Source organism: Colias eurytheme, chromosome 12, assembly GCF_061535395.1.
Source record: "Colias eurytheme isolate Ceu_HAF_F1 chromosome 12, ilColEury1 Martin Lab GWU primary, whole genome shotgun sequence".
In the NCBI taxonomy this organism is placed as follows: domain Eukaryota; kingdom Metazoa; phylum Arthropoda; class Insecta; order Lepidoptera; family Pieridae; genus Colias; species Colias eurytheme.
This window is the reverse complement of record NC_142991.1, coordinates 4,165,468-4,171,592: the sequence shown is the minus strand read 5'-3', so window position 1 is coordinate 4,171,592 and position 6,125 is coordinate 4,165,468.

The following is a 6,125-nucleotide window of genomic DNA, read 5'->3' as shown; positions in this document are numbered from 1 at the left end:
CAAGTGGTAAATAACGAGATAACAATATAAAGCTATCAAGATCACGGATAGACGTCCTAAATAACCCTTTTACAACTATCTTAATAGTTTTTCTTAATTATTCAACAGCTGCTCTCGACATGAAATATTAACCAGACTATAAAGATATACGAATTTATCAAAGTTTCGTTAAGTAAACATTAATATTTATATGCCTGACGCACGAAGGAGCTAAGTAAAACATGTTTAAGTAGGTATCGCTTGAGGTGTGCGTATAGAGCAGGCTCCAAGGAGATGTTCGTTTGCAAAAATAGCGGAACTAAATCTGACTTCTGATATATATTTTATAGGTCCCAGACATCCTATAGACAGATGTTGCCAACCAGTTTTGTGGTCCCCCTGCCCGCACCCCGGTAATTAAATATGGCATACAAAGAAAAAAATAAAAATTTCCAAAACATGCCGTGCTGGGTATCAAATGAAAGAGCTTATTGAGAAGATCACGAATATATAGCATACTATATACATTTCTTACACTTTCTCTAAGATTTTTTAGAAAATTTACGAAAATGGTCCATTTTTGAGTTAACTTTAAACCACTATAGATTGAAAACTCATGAATATATTTTTTAAATTATTATTTTAAATAATTAACAATAGTCCATTGTTTATGATTCAATAGTTCGTAATATAATATAAGTGAGCTATGTGGTGGATTTGATGAAAATAACTATATACTATATGAACTTGAAAATATACTCGCCATCTTTGAATGCTCCCCCCACTCCCCCATGCAACTATTTCACTGTACGAAATATTGAATCGTAAACAATGGACTATTTTTAATTATTTAAAATAATAATTTAAAAAATATATTCATGAGTTTTCAATCTATAGTGGTTTAAAGTTAACTCAAAAATGGACCATTTTCGTAAATTTTCTAAAAAATCTTAGAGAAAGTGTAAGAAATGTATATAGTATGCTATATATTCGTGATCTACTCAATAAGCTCTTTCATTTGATACCCCACACGGCATGTTTTGGAAATTTTTATTTTTTTCTTTGTATGCCATATTTAATTACCGGGGTGCGGGCAGGGGGACCACAAAACTGGTTGGCAACATCTGTCTATAGGATGTCTGGGATCTATACAATATATATCAGAAGTCAGATTTAGGTCCGCGATTTTTGCAAACGAAACTCCACTGAGAGTCCGGTCTAGTATCGAATCGATCGATGCCCCTTAAGGGCTTGGTCTAGTAGTGCAAACAAATGCATCCTGTCATCCTATATGTAAATAATACAAATGTACTAAGGGAAAGTTGCTCCACTTAATTTTTAAAAATTAAATCATTCGTATAATTTAATATTCGTAATAAGTACCAAAAATGACAATTTGAAACAATTTTCGTGAAAATTACACCGGGTGATTTTTTTTTATCAGTACACAAAATTTGCGAATACTTTCTATTGATATCTTCAACTTCATGTTTATATAACTGATCAACTTTTACAAAGAAATTTGGACGAAAAATAAAAAAAAATAAGCTTTCCATACAAAATGCATAACTCTATATACATTTTTTTCGACCTAAGTTTCTTAGTGAAAGTTGTTCAGTTTAACTAATAAAACGGATAAACAAATTTTGTATTTAATAAAAAAAATGTAATGTTTGTGTTAAAAAAGTATAAAATAGAAAAATACGCAAATGAAAACAAAAGATATTTATTTCTGACTAGCTTCCGCCCGCGACTCCGTCCGCGCGGATGTCAGTCTTCGCGTCTTCTACAGATTTATTATATTATATATTATGTATAATACATATATAGATTTATATTGATAAACCTAATAAATCTTTTGCTAGCATTCTGATGCTTTATCGGTTGCACTGGATTTATCTCTTTTTTTTCAATCGCTTGAATGATATAGGATGGGTCCTTGATGGGCATCGAATGCTGAAGTCTCGAATCAATCAATTCTGACAGTAGGCAATTTATGTAAAATCCAATAATGGTCCATCATTTTATTTTGCCTAAACGTTACATACTTTTTTATATATTCTATTTTTAACGATTGATTCACTCCAGTCCAAACAGCAAATAAGCAGACTTCTGCTTCTGCAACGTTTAGTTGTCCCTGAATTTGGAAAAAATAGTCATGATTCTTATCTATGACAAAAGTGTTATTTTTTGCATTGTATTTCAAATATTAAATTTTTTTTTAACCGCATCTTCCGCATTCATGTCTTTTGCCGGAATTAGACATTTAACTTCTACTAGTCCCATTTTCCCTTTTTGATATGGGAGTGTATAAAGTAAATTTTTTAGATATTTCTCGTTGTACTTTTAAAAAGTTATTATTGTCATTTTACTCATTAGGTAAAGTAATTTCGATATTAGTTTTAAGTTTTTTGATACCTGCAATAATAACGTCATAATCGCCTGCACATACTTATCGATTACACCCTGTATACAATCCACCATCCACATTCATAATGTTTTCCTGTCCTCCTCTCCTTTACGCTGTTCACCGATACATTTTAAATGAGTAAATCTGCTACCACTGAAGGATGTTTCATTGTGATCAGCAAATTTTCACCACTGTTGTCGATTATTTGTTTTTCATTTTTAATCAGCAATTGGGAATCATCAGTTTTGTTTTTTGCAGATTGGTGATGTACCCTAACAATACGTCGAAAAGGGAAAGCATCAACGAATTATCGTTTTCGTCCTCTTTTTTTATTCTTCGCGTCTCTGTTACTTCTGTTTGTTTAGTTCTCAACCCCACTGAATTTTGATGATGTGATGATAATCCATTCGTTTTAATAATGGTACTTAGAGTTGGTAGACTAAACTAGAAATGGTGGACTAAATTTGTCAGCGCGTCTGTAAGATCAGAATATAAAACCAACATCCTGTATTTAAGTTACAAAATTAATAATCAAACAACATGCCGCTACGTTGAAAATGACTAGAAGAAAAAATTAAAACACCTCGGATCAATTTTGGAGTAAACAAATCATTTTCCCCGTATGGGGATTTCCCCGGATGAACTTGGGAAGTTCAAGTTCTCAATACAAGTTTATATTATATTTCGTATTTCTCAAACGAAAAATAAACATTTTTGGAACTTCAAAAAAATTATATTATAAGAAAATTTATGAGCTTACTTTAGTTTTAAAGAAATATACATCCCTTTACTGACACCCCGTAAAATAAAGAAATTGTTGCCAATCACCTTTGCAATCTATTTGGTTTCATTAACTTTATGTTCGAAGATAATTTTTTTTCTAGTAGTTACACGCGTATTTTTTTCGTTTATTTTCCATATCGAAATCAAATGTTTAAAAATACGAATATTTGCACAAAACTAAGATAAAAATAATCAATTAACAAAAATATTAAATTTAATGAAGTAGAGCAACTTTCACTTCGGTATGAAGGAAAATCGAGCGTAGAGCACACGTCAGAACGCTCCGGCCCAAGGAGCGCGACTAAAGAAATTCGCTAGGATTTTTCCTTATTATTTTAAATATTTTTTTAATATTTAAAGAATTATCAAAATTCAAAAAAAAATTTTTTTAAAGGATTAATACTCATTGGTCTTCAACCAACTCGAATAAATTAATGGAAAAAATAACTTTTAGCAGTATTTATCAATCGATTTTGTCAGGCAAAAAATGGGAAATTTAATGAATTTATAACGCTCTAATTAAGAAAATCATAAGTTTTTCGGCAATTGTATTCAGCAGTTTTTAATAACGACTATATAAGGATAATAATGCGCTGATCAGATTGTGTAAATTGTAATCGGTTGCAACGTAGTGAGTGCACAAACTTAGCTCGAAATGATTTTGGGGGAAAGAGACTTATCTTGAAGGCCTGATTAAGGTAACATAAAGTAACTTTATAAATGTGAAAAAATTCACGCGCATTGCGTATATAACACTAATTGATAAACAAGAAAAAAAAATTCAGTTTATCATTTCATTAGCCGGGAAAAAATTGTCAAATAACTTGTTGAAAACGCAATTTTGCTAGACTGCAGCCTTAAGTAGAGTTCAACGCGTTAGAATTTAAGTTTAAGACCTTTTTTTAAATAAGTTCCCATGTACGAGAAGAAAGGAGACTATTTTTTGTGGGCCCACCAAGACTCGGTAACGTATAGTAATAAAAAAAAACGTGTAAAAATATAAAATTATATTATGAATTTTGAAGCTTCGTTGTTTTACAAACGAAACCGGAATCATGAAATCGAATTAAAAAGCTTTATTTTGATATCATCCCTGCTGTAGTGCTGTCTAGAAACCAAGAACAATGGCCAACATTAAAAATAACTGGAACGAAACGTTTTTATCGATAGAATAAAAATAAAACCAAAAAGCGAAAAAAAACTGCCTTAAACAAATCACTTTAGAAACTGTTTTTATTCCTATTTATATGGAAGAATGTGATTGATAGCGATTTTAAATCCTGTAATTAATCAAATAAAACAATTTGTTTCTACTAAGCTAAAAAAATCCGTGTAACGAAACGTTACATCTATTGGCTGCTTTGATAGACGTCAGATTCTTCCTGTCGTAGTTGTAATGTTTTTAACATAAACAATGTTTTTATTTCCTATTTTAAAATGTAATTGCTACAACTTAAGAGCGTTTAATATTACAATAGAACATGAATAATAGCATAGCTGTGCAAATGGCTACCTATATCCTAATATTATGTACCTACTCCTAGTCATAAATCACGTACCTACCTACCTACTTAACTAATAATTTCTTATTTAATCAGTTTTCCCATTCGCTAAAATCGCATAAGGTCCAGAAACTTGAGGTACACACACTTATATCACTTATTTTCTATACTATTTATAACCAAATCGGGTCTCTGTGTTTGTGGTAACTTCGCTGTTTCCGATTTCCGAGCTTGGAATCGTGACAATGTATGTGATGTTTTCTAATATTTATTTATTCATTCATTTAAATATATTATATCCAATGATTCGGATGGGTCACACAAGACAAATCGCTCATTATCAGTTAGTTTTTATGTAGGAATGAGGTAAATGTTTGCACATCGTGTTTCTAAGGATTCCGGTTAAAACATGTAAAAATAATTTCACCACTGTAATCTGGGGACTTCAAGGAACAAATTAACACACATTTCATTAATATACGCTAAGAAATTGAGGTGGGCCTATTCTCCAAACAAAAAAAATCGTCTCCTTTAATCACTTTCAATGATTTATTTGGTTGTTTAGTATGTTAAAATATACCTTGTAAATTCATTTCTGAGAAATATCGTAAACGTTGAAGTGAATGTACACTTTAGATAAACGTATTCAGAAAAAATTTCCAAAAATATAATCCAGCTATAATATTATAATGTCCAATATATGTTATTTTCTCAGATTTTTTTATACTGCGATGGAAAAGAACTGCCACACATACGAGTATTTATGTTCTTAAATTTTTAACAAATCATATCAAAAAACATTGAATTAAAACAGAGGTGTGTACCTAGACTACAATTTTTTTTAGTTACATTTTCATATCCAACCTACCTTCCGTGAAATTTAATTAATTCAAATTACCACTAAAAACCAAAACTTTAATATCTTTTAAAACATACCTATTTTATGAATAACATTATATATAAAACAATTTCCAAAATTGGGAACAGTTAAGTGCAAAAACATACGTGATGAAGATAATAGGCCATTCTAAAAACTCTAAATGGTTAATCTAGATAAAACGAAGTCCCACAATGGCTGTAATAACGTCTATTTGTCCTTAAGGACCGCCTCGCTCCTTTTTAAGGCTTATCTTAGATACCGTTTGTCGAACAATAGGCAGACGTGGATTACACTCGAGTGTACGGCTGCTACTGTAGACTGTAGTATTGCGAAAATCATTCCTCTAGCCTTTGTAAGCTTTTTACAAAAGACAATAAGAGATTTCATGTTTTACGGAATTCGTGACTGAGTCATTTAGTTAATTGTTGATTATCTAACGCTTAAGATGAAGTGAAATTGTTTTAACAAAACATTTCGGTGTAGAAACTTAATTATACGTACACTGTGATATAGATATTTACAAATAACAACTTCCCACTAGCAGTGTTAGTAGTAGCGCAGATTACTAAAT